The sequence below is a fragment of the Numida meleagris genome, chromosome 5 (assembly GCF_002078875.1).
Source record: "Numida meleagris isolate 19003 breed g44 Domestic line chromosome 5, NumMel1.0, whole genome shotgun sequence".
NCBI lineage: Eukaryota > Metazoa > Chordata > Aves > Galliformes > Numididae > Numida > Numida meleagris.
In genome coordinates, this window is record NC_034413.1 from 69380690 (window position 1) to 69401578 (window position 20889).

The following is a 20889-nucleotide window of genomic DNA, read 5'->3' on the forward strand; positions in this document are numbered from 1 at the left end:
ATCCATCCCGAGAGCGAGCAGCACTTCGTAAGTTTTGTGCAATATGCGTGGTACTAAAGCAAGGTAATTACTAGTGTTAGAAGTAATAGACTTACTAAGTTAGAAGCAATGGACTTCAGCTGATTGTGTGCAGTTTGAGGAATTGTTCTTGTGCTAGGGGAGGTATGGCTGGCAGAGCAGATTGAGGAAAAAGAAGGAGCCCTTACTAAAGAGCATAGGGAAACCTGACTATTACACTTCTGAAATCTCTTACCTTAACATTATGTGCTGCGAGTTCTTGTTCCTGGCGTAACTTCAGTGTGCTTTTTCATTTTGCCAACTATTTAAGCTTACCGTGTTTCTTTTGAAATAAAATCAATATTCTCGAAAGCTATCTGGTAACTGTTAGGATACGCCTTTATAGCTCTACCACTTCTTGTGCAAAACACTAGGAGAACACTTAGCATCACTGTTTAAAGCAAAAGACAGCAATAGTAAATCAGGTGCCTATTCCATTTTTTTTTTCTATCTCCTGAGGAACAGAAACTGTACTCAGAGTTCTGACGTATCCCTGGCTCTTTCTTATTAAATCCAAAAGTATAATAACTACAAAATGAAACAAAAAAGGTGTTTCAGATAGAAAGTTAGAAAACACACGATCCTCTGCCAAACAGTATAGAGCATATGAGGTTCCTCACATGTGAAAACTAGCTACTCTATCCTCGATGCAGTCCCACAGCTTTATGCTTTGACAAAAAGCTGATCCCTGCCACATCTGAAGTGTGTCTATGTCTCTGTACAGCACTGTCACCATTTCTTTCTTATGTTCCTGTCCTTTTCTTCCTTTCTGTCATTGTTTTATGTGTTCAGTATTTCAAACCAGCGTTCTCTGGTGAGATTTTTGTTTGGGGGTGGTGCCGGGGGACTCTGGAGCATTTGATCCCAGCCGTAATTTTGAGCAGCACCTCATTTTGTTCTTAGTGCTTCAGCTACACTCCAAAGCTTCTGGTGGCTGGAAGCAGCCTTCTGTTTTCCAAGAGTAAGCTACATGTAAAGATTCTGGCCTGGGCAGTGGTCTGAGAGCATGGGGGAGCAGAGAGAAGTGAAAGATTTGGAAATCTTCTGTCCCTCCCAGAAGAATCCTAGAATCATTAAGGTTGGAAAAGACTTCTAAGATCATCAAGTCCAACTGCCAACTCATTGCCATCATGCCCACTAAGACATGTCCCTAAGAAGCAGCAGGTAGCAAACCATGCTGTCCTGTCACCCTCAGAAAAGTACTGTTACACTTCGCCATGGTGGAACCCTTAAGAATCTGTGCTTATGGCATATAGGGGATGTAAAAGAGGGGAGATGCTTCTCTACGAAGTCCAGTTACATTTTTTGGTGATTTGAGAGAGAGAAAATCATTTTGGTTGATGGTGGAAAGAGAAAATGAGCCTTGCTCTGGGGTTCTGCAAATTAAGCAATTAATAGTACAAGAGGTCTTTATGGTCCTCTTGTAGATCTTGCTCAGTTACAGAGAACGTACCTATTTTAAATCAGCTGTCCCAGAAAGTCAGCACTGGTTTTAAACGTGTGCAAACTGGAAACAATCTCTGCCAGAACTTCTTGTGCTAATGCCAAATGAAAAGAAAGAAAAAATCAAATTGATAGGTTTCAAAGTTGACAATTGTTCCTAAGTGCTATGCCTGTAAATCACTGAATAACTTTGCCTTTGATGTAGTAGCTACTGTATATAAAAGTACGTACAGTGCCTTTACAGTAATACAAAACATCTGAGATCCTGAATTGCTTGCAAAGCTTGAAGGGTTGCAGTTACTAAAATACAACCTGATGCAGTGTACTGCCACTCAGCTTAACCTGAGATGATTCCATGAATGTCAAGCAACTTAATGCTAAAGATATTAAAAATTTATGCAAAACTTGATGTCAGTGTGTGTGACCTCAACTCCATCGTAGCATAATGTGTTAAACTATTTTCCTGTGGTTCCAAGAAGCTTCATCATGAAGTGAGTTTTAAAAAGAGGCTACTCTGTAGCCTTGACTAGTAATAAAAATGATCTTTAAAAATTCTACCTCTTCAGTTGTTCATTGCACCTTAGCATACCAAGCCTCATGTGTCTTGAACTGGCCTTTCAGTGTGACAGTCCCTGCCCGTGTCTACAGTCATTTGGAGGAGAAAAAATCTTTGCTATGAAGGTGTGCTGAGACTACTTGTCACTGCAATTCTTCACACCCAGTTGCATACGTGGCAGTCTCCATGTGGTCTTCCTATTGCTGATGGTACAGAACTTTGAAAGAAGACAGTAAAATAAGCGTGGGTTCCTTTTTATTGGCTTTATGTGTTTTCTGCCCATAAATGGCATCTGGAAAGCACACTATGGAAGCTTTCTACCAAAGGCACTGACGGAATTTGTGCAGAGATACTTTATGTCCTGTAGATAGGAAATTTGAAGACTCAGAGGTTCGGATGAGAATTGGTTGGAAGACCGGTGTGAAATCTGACCACTTTGAGGACTTGCTCTTTAATACTGGCACATAAAGATAGTCCTTCCACCTCTGAGACCTGTTTCAGCTGTGCAGCCTGCCATTCATTCACAGAAAATGTAGAGTGTACCGTGGGATTTTTGCATTCAGACTAAGCCGACTAATAGGAACGACAGAGCAGGAAGAGTATTTTGCTCTGTAGTGTCACGTGAGCTCAGCCCCAAAGCTGCTTCGTTATGTCATGGGGGAAAAAATGCTGATGAAAATATTTTGGTACGTGGGTAGAACAATAATAGTTCCTGATGATGGTGTGACTATTAGGATACTTTATGACTGTTATGCAGTGAATTCATGTTTTCTTCATGCAAGGCTGAAGGAATAAACGAAAAGTCTATTTAAAGAAAAAGCTTGTTTTAAACTGCTTGTTTTGATCTGCTGCCTGAAATACTTGGACGTGCCAAAGTACAGACTGTATTTACCATAGCACACTTAGTTGGTCTGAGCAGCAGCAGTTGCAGACACCTCATTTAAATGTTCCCATTTACTACAGGTTTGCTTGTGGTTGCGATAAATTCTCTCCTTGACTACACTGACACTGCTTTGTAGCTGAGCCCTCCTGCGCTCAATGGGGATCCAGCTGCATGAGTAGGTTCTTAGTTTTGGTAGAGATATGAGGACACGTTTGTAGCTCAAAAAACCAAATCATTCAGAAAACTCTGCTTGGTTTATGCTATTTGGAACCCTGCTTCAAAGTGACTAATTTGGTTATTTCACTTAGTAACAGCTGTTCCCTAATTGCAGCATTCTGACTTTTTTGGTAATGTTTGTACTCTGTATTGTGGCTTGGTTATGCATGTCACGTTATGATGATGCTTCCTCGTGCTGATTTTGATAGTGCTTGTGTTGGTACTCTGAAAGCACGTCAGGCTTACTTTCTACATCTCCACTTAAACTCGTGTGTGAGGTCCATCACTTTTCTAGCACTGAAACTTCTCAATAAGGCACATCACCAGAAGTATACAAGAACATAGTTCTTAAAGAGATGTAGCTACTGGAATCAAGGAGAGCTGTATGCTGTTATTTATGCTTCCTAATTCAGGGTGTCAAAGGATATATTGACATATTCTTCATGTAAGTTGTTATGAGGCCACTAGGAAGTTTGGATACTGTGCAGTAGAGAACTTTTCAGTTATAAGGGAAGTTGGGTTGTAATTTTGTTGGTATTCAAGCCAGAAGTTCTACTGGATAAAGTTGTTTTTGTTCCTGCCCACTGTTCCCACACCTGCATTGCTTCCTTCCGTTCCGCTGCTGTTTGTACAGCCATGCGGTGGGCCAGGCTGGGAGTGCATGCCCACAAGGGGAAAGCTGCATCGGTGGGATCCGGTTTGAAGACCTGGCTGTTACAGGGGCTGTTTGTGTGCGTTTCCTTGCTTTTTCCCTGAACCACTTTTCACTCAGACCAATTCTGTAACCCACTTCTATAACCTGGGTGCCGCCACGATCCGTGCAGTCCCGGCGTGGGTGGCCACCAGGTGCCTTGGGCTGCCTGCAGGACCATGCTGTGCTACCGCTGTCTGGTGTCAGGCCACTGAGAACATTTCCCAAGATCTGGAAAGTACGCTCTTACAGCTGTCAACTTTAAAGCAAATTTACGTGAAGGTGAAGATGGGCTTTGGTCCTTAGGCTTGGGCTCGCTTAGTATCTCAGCGCTCGGTTTGAGCAGAAATCTTTTTATCTGCTAGGAGATCTGATTGTCCCATCGATTTCAATCTAGCCTAATTCAGTAGGAATTAAAAGTTCTTCTACTTGAACGGCTGTCTCAGGGCTCTCTTTGGGAATGATGTCTGTCACGCGCAAGCTCCCATTAGCTCCTTCCTACCAGTGGCCATACTTTTGAATAAGGGAGGTCTGGAAGTACAGAAGAGCAAACAAAGCTTCAGGGATTAGAAACTATCTTGCATTAAGCCTAAATCCAGATAGCGTCAAAACATGCTAAGAAAGAGGAATCTGGGAAGTTTATCTAGTGGTTTCTATGAAGTGGGAAAAAATCTTTTCATTAAATTAGACTACTTGACATAGTGTAATTCGCTGTTCTTAGATCCATGCAAAATTGTAAGGCTATACTGTTATTACACTTAGATTATTTAATTGCTTTGTAAGTTATCTTAATTTAGTAATTAGAAGTGTTTAACTTCTTATTAATGACTGGAGGCCTTGAACAATTCAAGTCTTTCCCATCATACGTTAGAAGTTCCTTTGTATTGGAAGGGTTTTGGGTTTCGGTGTTAGAGAAAATTTTACATATAATCATGTAATAACAAAGCAAACTTCCCTACTGACTGCTGCTATAATTTGTACTCTTGGTTCCTTTTTCTCTGTGTGCTCTGTTGATGTGAAAAGCTGGCTAACATGAAGCTAGTGCAATTCATTTGTTAGCTGCTGTAATGCACGGAACACTTGTCTTGGCCTGTGTATGACAGCATTAATACAGCCAGTCATTGAATGACTGCTTGATGAAAAACTTCTTGGAGGCAAGAAACCTAACGCACCGTATGTTTTGAATTTATATTGTACAGTTATATCTCTGATTTTTCTTTTTATGGATTTTGTTTCTCATTGCAGTAGATTTCTGTTCTTTAATCCTTCAGTGTGTTTGTGTGTTTCATTTTGAAAGTATGGGTTTTTACCTACTCCTATGGTTGATTTACCGGTCTTGACAATTTTAAGTGCTTACTTTTACTGTCCTCTCTTTTTCTTGTCTAATAATGCTTATAGACTTGGGATGAAAAGAAAAAAAAGTGCATCTAGGCTTGCAGAAGTGTTGGAGGGGGGTTGTTGTTTTCATGGGGGCATTTCTAAGGTGATCGTTTTTACTTTTCTTTTCATCCCCTTAGGCCCAGGAGCTACTCAGTTGTCTCAGCCAACCAAGGGGATAGCAAAATTGTTATTCTCTGTGATACAGTTTTCTGAAAATTTATTTTTTATTAAAATACTTTTTTTTCCCCTCCTTTTTTTAATTTACTGCACGAATAGCTGGCACTTCACTATATACTAGCACCTTTAACTTTTAGCTTGGGAACCCACCTCGTTCTTCCTCGTTGGTGGATTGCTCAGAGCAAAAACTACACAAGGTTTTATGAAATAAAAACGATCACTACTGTTTTACCTAGTAAAATTGAAAAATGAACCAATAAAGCAGTTCACATGCCTTTGTCTAGTCATTTTTCTTGAGCCTACATAAATCTGTAATACAATGCTTTGCATTAAGTAGGAGTTGGATGATGCAAAGCTTTTTATTTGTAGTTATCTGCAAATTGAAAAAAAGTAAAATCGTGTTGCCAAACAGAGCTTTGAGTGCAAAGGGATCAGGGGCATTTGTGTGGTGGTCTTGAAGTTACTGTTTTTTTGTGGTTAGCACTGTGTTGCAAAGGTTCTTATTGAGCGCCCAGTAGCTTAACACCAATTTTTGTTAAGGATTGTGGACGTTGAGTGCACGCCCTGGGTATCTTCTTTGGGATACTGAACTAAGTATGAAAAACTAGTTAACTTCGAGCCACAATGTGATCCTTATGACCAGCTCTTCCAGGAACAGCTTTCTGGCTGACCTTAGGCTGGTTCTGTGCACTGTAGTCATAGGCTATCTAATCACTTTTCTGTGGATAATACATTTTAAATTGTTGCTGTAGGTGTCCAGTTGGGATTATATTTTCATCCTGCAGTTTTCCTTGGATTTGAATGTTATATAAATAGATAAAAAAATGTATTAATATTTTTGTATTTCAGTTGCTGTTCAAAATGTAGTTTCAGGAAAAATTCGACATAGTCAAATTCTGTGGCAAAGGTAATTAGTTTTAAGATCACAGCAATGGCCAGAACAGTACTTGATATATCAGTAATTGCTGAAGTTCACCCTAAAGCTTGCAGATTAGCAAATCCGTTAAAACATCATGAAATAAATCATTTAAGTATATATTTTTACATATACAAGTTATTTATATGAAATTAAATAAGTCCATGTTAGCTAGATTCCTGTGGCCATTTTCTCATCTCTGGCCCTTTGGCAGACAAAGGGTTGCAGAAAACTCTTGCAATAAGGAAGTGAGTTAATTAGACTTTTCACAGGATGGATAGTTTTTTTCCCAATGCCATTTGGTACATTTGTCAATACAAAAGCTTCATAATATATACAAAGTCTGCTTGGGCTTAATGTTCCTTGCAGCAGGTGATGTTTCTAAAAGTCAGGGGGATGTTGGACCACTTAGTACCGTGGATTTTGGAAATACCTTAAAAACAAACTCCATGAATTGTATCTAAGCTTTCTGTAAAATCATTCTAGGCTAACTTTTTAGAGAATTTTGATCTCTGTGAATAAATAAAGTGGATATCTTTTAAGTGCTCAAATAGATTCAAATAGTAGGGCATTTTATTATAAATACCGACTCAGTAGTGATCCAATGTGAATTATATTAAACTCAGTGGGAAATTGTCTATTAACCTTAGCAGGAATAGAATTAAAATTCCAGAAACAGAAACTGAGTTTAGGAGTCCAGTGCCAGGGGATTATTAAAATAACATCCCGGTGCTTTATGAATGAATTGGACAATTAGTAGCGCTAATTAGTAGCAATGTCAGTCTGAAAGAGCTACATGGAGGAAGCAAAAGGATGGCTGTTGCTTGATGGTAAAGGAGGAGGCCTTCAGGAGCCTGTGTGTTACATGCCAGGTGGTGCAGTGAAGTTCCTTCCCTATGTAAATTCCTTTGGAACATGCTAAGACCATGGGCACTGCAGTTGGTGGTGGTGAAAGCGAGTCCCTGAACTTCTTTAAAGTACTGTAAAAAGCTTCACGGTGAAGGATGGTGAAGCAACAGACACTTTTTTTATTTATTTAAACGTTCACTTTTCTAAGAGTTTCCAGTTATCTCACACAAGAGCAGAAACAATGAAGAAAGTATTAATACGCAGTATTCACATACCGTGTCTGTGATTCCTTTCTACGTGAACTTGAGATGTACAAGCTAATATTTCAAGCTCAGGAGAAAACTTCTCTGTGCCTGCAGCACTGGTGCTGTAGTTCAGTGTACTATTTGTTCACTGAAGGGTCAGCAGGAAAGCTAGGCAGGAGGAAAGGCTATTGTAGCTGTCTTCAGGATAACTTCTGTGTCCTGTGATTCATCTGTGTCGAGCGTTATCCAACAAGGGATATTAATGCAAAGATGAGGCATGTAATGCATTTGTAATTGGCCTTTTGCAATTTGTAAATATGCTTTAGGACTCTCTTTGCAGTTCATACGTCTTACGAGGCACAGGAGGGGTTAAAAAGTCATAATCCAGTTCTACTGACCATGCTATGAAATTCTCTCTATTAGTTTCTGATGTCAAGAAATGATGCAATAGACAAATTGAGCCACGTACAACTTCCTTTTTTTCACGTGTGGGGGAAGAGGGAAAGCACATACATGCTGACAATGGAAAATACCATTACTATCAAAAGCAAAATTATTGGGTTTTTTATGTTCCTTAAAGTGTATATATATATAACTTTGCAAGTTATGAATCTTTCTGTCAGTGGATGATGTTTGAGTTTGAAGTTGGTCTGGTGTGGAGTTCTGCAGTGAGAAGAGGGTTGTGACAGTTCTATTGTGGTTAACTAATTAACTCTTCACTTTGAGACACTTCTGTTTTTATAGTAAAGCTTCACGTTAGCCATGCAGATCAAGAAAAAAATGGATGAACGTTCTTCATTAGGGTGACTATGGCATTGTAGCAAGAGCTGGCTGCTACACAATCTTTTGAAATGTCACTGTATTTCAGAAGAGCACCCTGTTATTTGTTGGTTTACAATAGTAATGACTGTGTAAAGTTTTTGATATTTTCTTTCTTTTTTATCTTTAACATCTATTCATAAGACAGAAAGGGGAGGAAAGGCAAATTGGTATTATGCAGAACTAGAATTTGATTCTCATCTCAGTTCTCATCAGTTTCAGGGTTATCTCTGTATTAAATTAAAGACCAGTGAAGGAGAAAAGTAGATTACATTTCCATTGTGAGTTAGGAAGTAGAAGTGTGATTGCAACAGGTACGCAAAGTAGCTAATGGAAATAAATCACAAGTTTTTAAAACTATCTTGTAGATGAATGAAAATAATTTTTAAATATACCACTTAATTCTCAGATGTTCTCACAAAACCAAAATAAATTGGAATGCATGATTATTCAAGAGACCTTCTAGTTTTCGTGTCTTTCAAGCCCAAAGCTCGAGTGTTAACTTCATCAAAATACCAAGAGGAAGGAAGCAGAAAACATATTACAGTTTAATGTACAAACCACGGGCAAATGCTTGCCATAGCAACCAGCAGTTAGGTGAGATGAGTGCTGTGGCACATGGGCCTGCGCTCTGCTTACCTCTTTATTACCCAAGGTTGTACAAAGGAGTGATTTTCTTTATGGTCGGAAACTGATCTATTTGTCAATTTGATTGTTTTCGTTCTGTTTTTAAATTGCTGGGTGAAGGTTGTATGTATGCTGTTTCTGAATAGTAGCGTGCACCTTTCCTGTCAAAACCAAGGCTTTTTATAAAAAAAAAAAAAAGCATTTTCGTTTTTGTAAGATATATTATTAGTAGTTGTCACTTTCTTTATGAAGGTATGAGATTTGTAGGATTTATAGGATGGAGAACTGATAAATTGATGTCTCTGATTTTCTCTGCTTTCAAATTAAAAATCCATTTCTTCTTTTTTCCTGTAAGTGGTGACAAAAAAGATGGTATCCCTTCTTACACCTTCTCTGTTCAAAGCTACATCCACTCCAATGACACCATTGCCAAACGTGTGAAAGATGTTAGTATGTTAGCCTTGTAGCTATGTATCACGTACATAAAACAAATATGTTGGTATGTTAGCCTTATAGCTATGCATCACAGAAGTAAAACAAATGTGTTAGTATGTTAGCCTTAGTGCTGCGACTAATTTTTAAATGAGCTTCGGTAACAGATCTACCTTTCGTTGTTGCGTTCCTTTGAGCTCTAACGTAATTCATGTTGTGGTGGGGGGCACTTAACATGCATTTCTGAAGTGATGTTAGGATAGGCGGCTTCTGCCGATACAGGAGAGTAGCATGCTTGTAAAAGGCCCTGTGTTTGAGCAAAGGTTCTCTTGGAAGGTCAGATATTTATTTCTTGTTTTGTTAGGTCATCTGTTACGTTTTAACTTGGCTTTAACCAGATACCATGCCTGGGAAATATTAGGTAATATATAGGAATTCTAATCAGTAAAAGGAAAACAAGGCTACACATTTCCAGCAGCTTTATGAGGACTTTTATCAGGTACTCAGAATGGGTTTTTAGACATATCTACTCATCGATACTACAACCGTTACATTCTAAACTTAATTGGAAAATTTTTTTGAATGTGTAGGCAGCTAAATATTGCTCTTATTTAAACAGTTAAATAAAAGACCAGAGTCCTCCTATGAAAACCAAGGAAGAAGACATTTCCAGTAGCATGGCATTTTGAAGTAAGGAGATGGGGAAGGAACCCTGAAGAGCTCAGAGCGGACGCAAGCCCTGCCCTTCCCCACCCGCGTGCCTCCAGCCACAGAGATTAGGGCACCAATGTAGGTTAAGACTAATCCGGCAGAAATACACAAATCGGCTCCCTTATCTGATTCTCTGGAGCCACGTTAGCGGGCGGAGGAGAGGGAGCAGCTCGGGGCTGCAGCGTGTGCTCCATGGCCTTCCAGAAAGCGGAGGTGAGGAAGCGTGCTGCCAGGGCACTAGCAGAGCACTACTGTAAGCCTGATCTTCTGGGATGATGGAGGTTCCTGATCTACCCCGGGGAAACCTGAAGGTCCTGTGGCCCCTGGTGTTTGTTCAGATGTAATCACGTGCAGATTTTCAGTGGCTGTTGATGTTGTGTAAGAACAAAGTGAAGTGCAAGGCCCTAGTTTGACTGAGCTTGTGGTTGAACCTTCCTACCAGCATCCCGTTACGTGTTGCTGCCATGTGGCAGGTGGCAGCAGAGGGGCAGTCGGACCAGATGGCGTCTGACATGGAAGTATGCGTGGAGCAAAGGAGTGTCACTGAATTCCTCCATGTGGAAACATGGCACCCACTGACATTCATCAACGCTTGCGAACGTTTATGGAGACAAAGCAGTGGGTGTGAGCACAGTGAGGGGCTGTGCTGCATTTCAGCAGTGGTGACAGCAACAGTGGATCACCTCCGCTGGTGCAGATTTTTACAGGAGCAACATGCAGGCTCTTGTTCATCGCTGGCAAGAACGCGCAGCTAGGAGTGGTGACTATGTTGAAAAGTAATGCTTTGTAGCTGAGAATTTGCTCTATCTAATAGCGTTATTGTGCTCTTTGTATCTGTTGTCATTTCCATGGAAAGAAATAGGAAGCATTACTTTCAAAGTGATCTATGTATGTATATAAATAAGTTGTAAATAACAAATTATGGGTGTCTTTTTTTTACTGTTTCAGTTCTTTGAAGGTTTATGTTAGACCTTAGAGTTACAGAATATCCCAAGGTCGAAGGGGCCCATGAGAGTTATGGAGATCTTCTCAGGATCACCTAATATGAAAGTCCCTGTATCCATTCTGCAGGCTGTATTTCTATCGCTTTAAATTCTGTGCAAACGGGAAGCAAGAGGATATAGCCCGAGTCCATCCTACCCTTGGACACAGGGTATTCTGATTTTGTGCTTATGGTCATCTAAGATAGAGATCCTTCTAGAGGGCAGTTAAGAATACAGGTATATTTGGGGCCAGATTACATTCATTTGTTTTACATCACACTTTGAACACTACCTTTCCTCACTGACTACTGAGAGCGCCTAGATAAACTAACCAGTTCTGTTCAGTGTTTGCTTTTGGGACTGTTCCCATGGCTTTTGTGTAGTGAAGCAGTCTGTTAGAGAAGCCATGCAGTCTAGATGAAGTACAGGTATCGATACTTCATCTTTCTGCAAATCTTGTTTTATTAAAAAATGTTTTTTGTTGTAGGAAGAGGAGGCTAAAGTCACAACATAACAGACAGAGAAATACAAAGACTAGAAGAAACAGCACTTCACTAATTTCTTTCCAAAATTCAGAGAACCACCAAAATCTGGTGGATTGCCTCCACTGATCTTCTGGATTTGAGGTAAGTGGATTCTCTCATTCCCCCCGTTTCTCTTCATGCCACATGTCCGTGGGTATATTACTGACAATAAAATCATATCAGACTGGATGCTTGTAATCGAGTCTCTGGGCTTTTGCCAAATTTTTCCAGCGTGCAGCCTATGACTGTCGTTTGAAAGACGCTCTTTTGGAGGAGCATTTCTCAATAATGCCACAGGGTAAATGGAAAGAATATATGAGTATGGGAAAGAGCCAATAAACAAGCAGATTGCTGTTGAAGATATGTAGTTAAAACGGACCTTAAAAAAATGAAACAGAACTGGCTGAGTGCCATTTTTTTCTGTATGTATTTGTGACAGCACACAACTGAAAAGTTCTTGAGTTTGTTTCTTTTACTGGAAGATCACTTTTTGGCATTTTTCATTTAGTTTTATAAAAAGTAGAGTATCTTTAATTTTAGATACATCAAATACCACAGTTGTAAGTATACTGTATGTATCTTGGGAGATTAGATGGGGACAGGATTTCTTCTACTCTGTTATCACAGACTTGTTATGTAAATAGAAAGCTCACAAGCAAATGAGAAAGCACATTCGCTGAAAAAAAACCAGATGGCTTTTCCCCAGCAATACATCCACCGTTAGGTTCCAGCAAATTGATGAGAACGTGCTGGAAAATTTATTGTTATGGATATGTATGCAATAGAAAAATAAACATACTGATAGCACTGTGAATGTCCTATACTTATCTCGGAATGATAAAAATAAACTGGTCTTTTTGTGCGTGGTGCAGTGCTGACTATTTAATAAGGACCAAGATAGACTGACAATCACTTCTACATTAAATAGCAGATTTTCAGGAGTGTGATTTTTTCAGTGTCAAGTATCCATTCTTTTAATTTAAAAAAAACTCTTCACAGTTTTTTACAAATAATTATTTTAATACTTTATCGTAGCATCACCAAGGTTGAAAAAGACCACCAAGATCATCTAGTCCAATCAGTCATGAGACCTGGTAGTTCCTAGTAGGCAAAGAAGGATTGAGAGGCAAGACAGAAGGAGAGTGAGAACAAGTGTTTCAGGAAGGGAAAAGCAATATAGAGCCTGTTGAATTAGCCACAAAAATCCCCTTGGATCGCCATGTAAAACTGCTTAGAGGGTCTTGTAAGACAGTGGCAGTGTTTGCTGAGTGTGATACTATTATTTTGATGCTAGTAGGTTTGTAAATGGAATATGCACAATAAAGGTAATTTTTTTTTCCCAGCAGAAAGTTTAGTTACATCTTTGCTTACACGTTTCCATATGTTCAGTACAGACAATTCTTACAAGTAATGTATTGTTACTCTTTTATTTAGATACTATAAGTTAAAAACCAGGTTATTTATTTGAATTCATTTTAGTAATGCTTTTCTGTCAAATTCTTGAGGCCTTTATTAGAAGCTTCTTTTACTGATGCTACTTAAATCTTCAGTACTGTCCACGTGACCTAGTTATTTTAAGCCCTGGTATGACATAGCTTTCATTGTTGGGCTGTTTCATCCATCTATTGAAATTGTTTCCAGTAAATCAGTTTTACATTGTTCGCTGCACTTTTGCTTAAGGAAAGCCTTTACAAAAATCTCTCTTATCAATACCTTTCAATGTGGCTAAACGTTAATAAGTAATTATATCTTAAGAATATTAAATGCACAGTAAAAATATATTTGTATGCAAACTGTTTAATAAAAAATTGTCGTACTTCTGTTTGCTTTGTCACTGTAAAAATTAGCTGCTCCGAAGTCGCAGGTTCTTAAAGCATTCATTTATAATTTTATGAATAACAAGTAAAAACATTCTTTAAAAAAAACCATGCAGCTTATATAAAGAGGAAATTGCATACAGAGGAAACAAATTAAACATTTGTCATTTCTGCAATAGAAGAAGAAATTCTTATGTTTTTAAGTGACATTTACATGTCAGATTTTAAATTTCAGAACTTCTGAGTAATTTTTAAAACACTGGCATTCACGTTCTTGATAAGCTAAAACCAGCAGCACAGGCCCATTGCTTGGAGTCTGATAGTACAAGTCTTTGGAGAAAGCTCCATGGGAGAAAGTTCAGTGCCTTCCAGTCTCCACTGGGTGTGCCTGGATGTCTGTACCACGTCATCCTTCTCCTTAGCATTATGCTCCAATTTTTCACCTAATCAAATGCGATGTGTTTCAGTTGTGTATAATCTTTATTTAGACCTCTGTAAGGTCACGTGGTTCTGTTTGGATTGTTGTAAGCCCTTTCAATGAATGGGAAGGGTTTTTTTTTTTTTTACTAATAATAGTATTATATTTTTTATTATTCAATTTTCATTTTAATCGTTTTAATAATATATATGGACTGGATAATCTGGAAACAACTGCTGTCAATCATTTTCTCTCTAAGTAGTTTTCTTTCTAAGTAGAGCCTGGAAGTCTCTACTAGGCTGCTGAATTCAGTGCAAAAAGGCAGACTCATTGTTGGGCATTTCCACAGGATGTCGTGCCCCAGTTTTGCCCTGAAATTAGGTGCTAATCAACTGATAGTTAAATTACAACTACTAGTAAAGTCAATAAAAGTTAAAGACCAGCTCATCACCAAGAAAGCAAAAGGGTTTACTTACAAACTTAAATATTTTAAGAATCGTAGTAAATAGTGTGGTATTTGCTCCCCAGTTCACATTGCTTATCTCAAATTTTTGTTATACATTTGTGTAATGTGTATAATGTTGTAAAGCATACATTTTCTGTTAGGGGGAGAAGGTATATAACAACAACAACAACCTTTAATGTGATGACAGATGTCTTTAAAAGGGGTCCCAAATAAGGGATCTGTAAATCAGAACAAATTCTTCAGGCTTCTTCTGTAGGATTCAGAAATCATTGATTGGCTGTGTTGCATCCATTTCAATGAAAGATTTGTTCAAAATGTGGAAAATCCCCTTTAAATCTGAATTTGTTAAAAGTGTCTGCTTTCTAACTGTGCTCTTTTACTGAGTCCTCAGGCTTTCGGGTATAACGCTTTAAAGGCCAACATTAACTCTTTTAGCTACGTCTTTAACCTAATGAGCTCCAATCCATTTCACTTCTAAAAGAACTAATTAATTGACATAAAGTCCTGCAAAGATTGTTAACTCAGTGTCAGAGAAATTGAAACTGCCATGCTCAAATCCTAACCAACTGCGAGCAAGTGGAGGGTTGCAGATATGTGGTGCCGTTGTTTCCAAAGGAAATGGCTCAAGAGCAGCCCAGTGCTTTTGTTTTTGGGAGGCAGGTGTTGCTGTGATAATCCATGAGCTCTTACAGTTGGGGCTTCACTTGTGTCTGTGTACCTGTGCAATAGCTCATAAACAGTACTGATAGGGCCTTTTACATAAGTAAGGCTGTTTAGTTTTAAAAGAGAGAGAGACTGCTGCTGTATTTGTATATGTATTTATCATGTAGTATTAGCTGCAGTGTTTAACTCTCTGAAGCCCAGACTTCTAGCCTTACTAGATAAAGGCTATTGGCATGCATCAGGACAGCTACAGTTGTCTGAAGACGTGACCTTCTTTGTATTACACCATATCTTACTAGTTCTATCATTATAAAGATCTGTAAGCTGATTTTTCTAGAAAGCTGCCCGTTCCTGCAGACAGTGAACCATCGTAATTTGTTAAAAGCTATCTTTTTTTATCAGTTCCAGTCAGAGCCATCCTTGCCTTCCTTAAAAGCAAATATTATCTCAGTTTTTGCTACAAAGTCATTGGGTAAGGCTTAAGAAGCAGTCAAGAGAGGTGAAATAAACACATTTGTGTTTTAGTTTAAATAATTCTACTGTCTCAACAGATGTAACCTGGCATGCAAGAATTCCTCAGATGAGGGGTGCAGTAAGACAAGGAGCCAGCCTCAATGGACATAGCCCATTATCGAGATCTAAACAGGAGAATATCTAAAGCAAATCTCCAAGTGCATCAAGAATTCTAAGAAGACTAAATATCCCCAAGGTAACTAGAAGCAAGACCATGAGGAGTAATGTAGGTGAGTATTCAAAAGTAAATCATTGCATTTCTTAAGCTGGAAAACTTTTATTTTGATAGTTTTATTCTGTGGTAGTAAAGATTGTTATAAAATGTATTTCAAGGAACGTAATACAAAAGATTCCAGCCAATGTTAAAAAAAAATAATCAGAACAACGGATGTCTTCAACATTTAATGGTGGTAAAGCAGAAAAGTAAACAACTTGGCAATTCATATCTTTATATGAGATAAACAGTGCACTGATACGTGGACCTTTTTGATAACAGAACAAAGAAGAAAGCATTCTTGACCTAGATTTAACAGATTTTCTTGAAACAGCATGCAACGTACAGTATTCTAATGGTATGAAAAGTATCATTTGGTGGCAGCGTGATTCATATGGAGTATTAGTCATGATTGGTAGTAATATATTTTGATATAATTAAACAGTAGAACTCCATTTATCTGTATCAGAAAATATACAGCACTGTTCTTGACCTACATTATATTGTAATGGCAGAGCGTAGCTGCCTTGCCCTAAGATGAAGCCAGAACTTTACAGTAAAATGCAAAGCACTTGCTCTTATACATTTTCATAATCAAAATATAAGGTTATACCATGTCAACAACCAGCAGATGGAGAAAAAAAATGTCCTAGAAGCTCAAAGAACACAGTAGGAAACTGAGCTATAAATACCAGGCTAATTCCATAGCTTTAAGATTTCTCCAAAGCTTTTCTAAATCCCTCCAGAAAAGACTGAAGAGATCCCTAATCTGAAGTGCCCCACTTGAAGAAGTATGTACATTTTTTCTTTTTAAATAAAATTATGTTAATCTACAACAGATTGTTTGGTCATCTTAGTGAGTCAGTGTAGTATCTGTACTATATCCATTGCTTCAAAATAAGATTCTTAAACACACTGGTGCATTTTCATTCTTATCAGTGATTTCTTCTTCAGAGAAAATATAGAATTCTGTCTGATCACCTCTGAACCGATACATACAGTATTCCCACAGAATACTTGATGACCAGAACTCATTTTGAATCTGTTTTTTAGAGAGCTATCCCTTTCAGTAGGGAGATGTAACAGAAGAGCAATCTTCTTTGATCAGATTGTGTGAAAATTTGGAAGACCTAATCATATCTTTTTCCTTTGTACTTGTAAATTGTACCTATATATAACATAGTAGCTATATTCAGAAATATTTGTTTTCCTGGCTTATGTGCTTAATACTGTAAATTCTTGAAAGCAGATGTTCAGATTTCCGGGGATATTTCCTAGGATACATCACTAGGTGCTAACCCCCGCTTCGACTTTCTGCCACAGAGGTCATCTGATGCAGCTCTGAAAAGATTGCCCAGAGCTTTGTTAACTTGAGATTTATGCATCTCCAAGGTTCGAAACCCGCAACTTCTCTGGACCACTGCCAACAGTTTATTGAGTCATCCTCTGTAGGAAAGTTTTCTTTCCATATATTTATTCACAATTTTTCCTGTTGCCTCTGATTTTGTTGCGTGTCCCCTCTATACGAGGAAGGTGATTGAAGTACTTGAAAAAAATAAAGATCACAAATACTCATTTCTAAAGTGCTGAGAATGTTTACAAACATCAGTGTCATTTGTGAGATCTGTAAGTACTCACTGTCAGTGAGACTTTAGAATATATTGTGCTGTACTGGACGTGGTTTTTTATGGAAAGTTGTTATTAGGAAGAAGGCAACAAAGCAGAGCAACAAACTAGGGGCAGATTTAAAAAGCAGTACTGTTAAAGAGCAGCAAGAAGAATGAGGTTTGTTTCTTGGGGGGAAAAGAAGAGAACACTGTAGGATGGACATAAAACTTTAAAAAGATCAGAATTTTATCAAAAGCAGTGGTAGCGGTTGCTGTACAGATTTGAAAAAGATAAGAGAAATGAAAAAAGGCAAGTTCAAATTGCACCAAGGATTAAGAGAAAACAGCCCAACTTAGAGAACTTTTTCTGTCATTAATAATCTAATTCAAGTTAAATAGTTTAAGGTATATGGTATTTAGAGAATTTCCTTGCAGCAGCTTTAAGAAGAAAAAAATACCTTTTTTGCATAAATAAAATGCTTTGAGTGCTTTGGAAAGTCTGTATTTAAAATGAACTGAGAAATTCAGGTTCAGCAACACCGGGAAGTTTGCCTTTCATTGCCTTAAATTCAGACTTCCATTGAGATAGTATGCCAGAGTGTAATGTAAGAACTAAATACATTTTTTAAAAATGCAGAGAGCTACCTGTAGGTTGGAAATCACATGTTTTGGATTTTTCTGCCTAGAGTTCAGAGTTCACGACACTGATGACTTCATTTGTTTGTGGGTTTTTTTGACAGAATATATTTGTGTTGCTAAAGGAATTTCTTTTAATGAAGTTTTAAATGAGAGCTGACTGAATGATTCTTTGCCTGCATGCTTTCCGGTAGCTCACATTCTGGAGGATGGTGCCAGAATGTGTTAAATATCTGTTAGGTACCGACCTTCTGCATTTCCTGGGACTTGGAACATTGTTCAAGAATAAAGGCCTGTTTGAGTTTTGAATTAGGGTCTAGCACAATATATTTTCCTCTCTTTGGGATGAAATAGTGCATTTTCTAGATTCTTCACTTTTGTGAAGATTAGTTCTTAAACTCTTGGGTTTAATGCCTCCTTACAGGGACACATGGTTTTAAATTTTGGCTGCCCGTGGTCCTTTACCCTCGTTTTTGTTTGCTCTGCTTTGATGAGCTGGTGCAATACTCTTGTCAGGCTTGAATGTGATTCACCCTTTTGTTCAGTTCCTTCTGAGGAGACGCAAACCTTTTTATGTCTGGCTTGGGGTTTGTGCACTTTATTGCGCGTGTAGTAAAATCATGTTTTGTAGTGCACCGAGTGAGCAAAGCCATGGATTGCTGGCAGAGCTCTGTGTTCAACCTAATGCTATCATGACGAGATGCAATACCAGGCTTTCAGAGTAGCTGGGACCTGGTGTGAGTAATCATGCTCCCCAGGAAGCCTTTGAGGTCCTTTTCAGGTCCTAAAACATTCCCTACATTTTTGTGGAGGGAGGAAGAAGGCGCTTAAAGACACAAAAATCCTTTTACATGAAGTTCGCTTGGTAGCCTAAGTATCCCTTTTTTTATAGGCACACTATATTGGCTTTTGTTGGTAGAAGTCCACATAGCAATGTTTTACCCTTGTCAAGGTTCCATGGAGAGAACAGTTGAAAAGAAAGAAGCAGTGGCAGAAGAATTGGCTTCTGGAAGGCTCGAAGTCTTGATGTGCAGAGCGGTGCTTTAGACTCTTAGTGACGTTGCCCAGATTTTTGTCTTAGATTGCAAGTTGCTAACATAAAAACTCCACGTTCCCCATCTCTGAGTCCAAAGTTACTCATACTTCTTTTCCTAAAATAGTACTTCTGCAAACATATGCAGAGAATTTTTTTTATAAGTATTTAAAATCTTTAATCCTAAATTTAGAATTTTAAATCCTAATTTAAAGATTTTAAATTTAGGATAGTGTGAATGGCAAAAATACCTCCAAGGAGAGTTTCACAACCCGTGCACTTCAGTGGAGAACAGAATGCTTTTTATTATCGTGGAAGTAAATGTTTCATTTTCTAAGAGCCAGACTGTAATCTTCACAGTTAATGGGAAAGTGCAATTTATGCTTACTAAGGTGTCAATGTGAATATATCTGAAAATTGCTAGGTGAAATTTCAACCAAAAAATATACAGACATTAACATTTATGTACTTTGCTCATCTTATTGGGCTAAATATACCTTCCCATTCTTAACTACAAATCTCCAAGCACAGGGATGCTGAGTTGATGAGTCAGAATCCCTAACGAAGCAGCTTGGAGAGGACAGGGAGGGATTGATGTCGTTCTCACCTTTCCCTGGGGCAGGAAGAAGGGAGAGAGGTTTTAGACTTGAAAGCACAAAATCTTACCCAAAACTAACAGCATGCATACAGTTGAGGACTTTATTGCATCGTTTACAGAATATATATTTAAAGAAGTTGTGCATTAACGTTTTTTAAAATACTAGATTGTCTTTTCTATGCTCACGATGTTTTTTGGAAATGAACTGTGTGCAAAACATGAAGTGGTAGCAGGTATTTGTTTCAGAGGAGAAGCAGTATTCAAAGAAACCTCTCCACTTAGATGTTCATAAATATGAAGGAATAATTAAGAATCACTTAATATTGAAATTGTAGCATCCTAGGAGGACCATATTGCTTGCTATTGCTTATCTTCTCTTTCAACTGGATCTTTGTTTTTCAGCTTGGAATGAACGTGATGATAATACCCACCTTAAATCTAACGCTTAACGAGGAAAAAGGTCAGGCTCTTTTTCTTTTTTTAATTTGGTGTCCTACAGTTTTCTTAATGTATTAAAAAAATACTTAACATTTGTGTTACTTACTTCATTTATTTTAGGTAACAAGCCAGATAGAAAGTTTTAATATGAAGGTAAAGAAGAGTGTTTTTCAGTTGAGTGGGATATTCATGAAACAGTTAGATCAGTGTATGTAAGAGAAAGGAGCTGTATCAGGAAAGGTCATGGATACAAATCTTCATAAGAGATAAAATGATTAAACTTACAATTAACGGACCTCTCGTATATCACTAAAGAAATATTTGTCACAATTTTTGTAGGGTAAAAGCAGTGAAAAGGAGTAAAATCACCCACCTTTTTTTGTAAATATTAAACTTCCGAGTGCTCTTTCATAAAACAGAGGAAGTCTTAATACTGTCTGTCTCATAAATATGGGGTGCAAATTCTCAAAGTTCTCACCCTTTCCGTTAATATAGCACTGAAAGACAGTGAGTAATAATACATTAATGCTGGAAAGAGATTCGTGTATCATATGGCATGGGTTTGTAGCACACCAGCTTTCAGAACGGCAGCCTAAGCTTTCAAGCGCTATTACATTTATGCCAGATAATTCTGGAGTGTTTGCATTAAGGTGCAGGAATAGCTAATTTTTATTTATTTATTTATTTTAATATCATAAGAGTTTCTTCATGTGGGAAATCACGGCGTAGAACTGCATAATAATTCAGTAAGCAATTCAGAAAATGATATTTGGATAAAAAGTTCCTTGCGTCTAAAAATAGCGTGGTCACGTGGCTTTGGCACAAAAAGCATCATTTACAGGTTTAATTTGCAATCCTGCTACGTTTCTGACATTCTCTCGCACAGAAATTCAGTCTGAATTATTCAGATGATTTAAATATTGCTGCGTCCTGAACTTCAGGTGTCTAACACAAGGGAAGTTTATCTAGTTTATTCG

The 20889-nt window shown here is 38.1% G+C and overlaps 1 protein-coding gene across 7 annotated transcripts in view; it reads left to right on the forward strand.

The window, feature by feature from the left end:
* The window catches only part of MBD5 (methyl-CpG binding domain protein 5), a 130025-nt gene that overhangs the window by 59149 nt on the left and 49987 nt on the right, over positions 1-20889 (forward strand). For all 7 annotated transcript variants that reach the window (XM_021398022.1, XM_021398026.1, XM_021398027.1 and 4 more), the window contains exons 3-5: positions 11473-11611; positions 15425-15616; positions 19877-19934. The gene's annotated coding sequence lies outside the window, so the exon portion shown is untranslated. The remainder of the gene's footprint in view (positions 1-11472; positions 11612-15424; positions 15617-19876; positions 19935-20889) is intronic.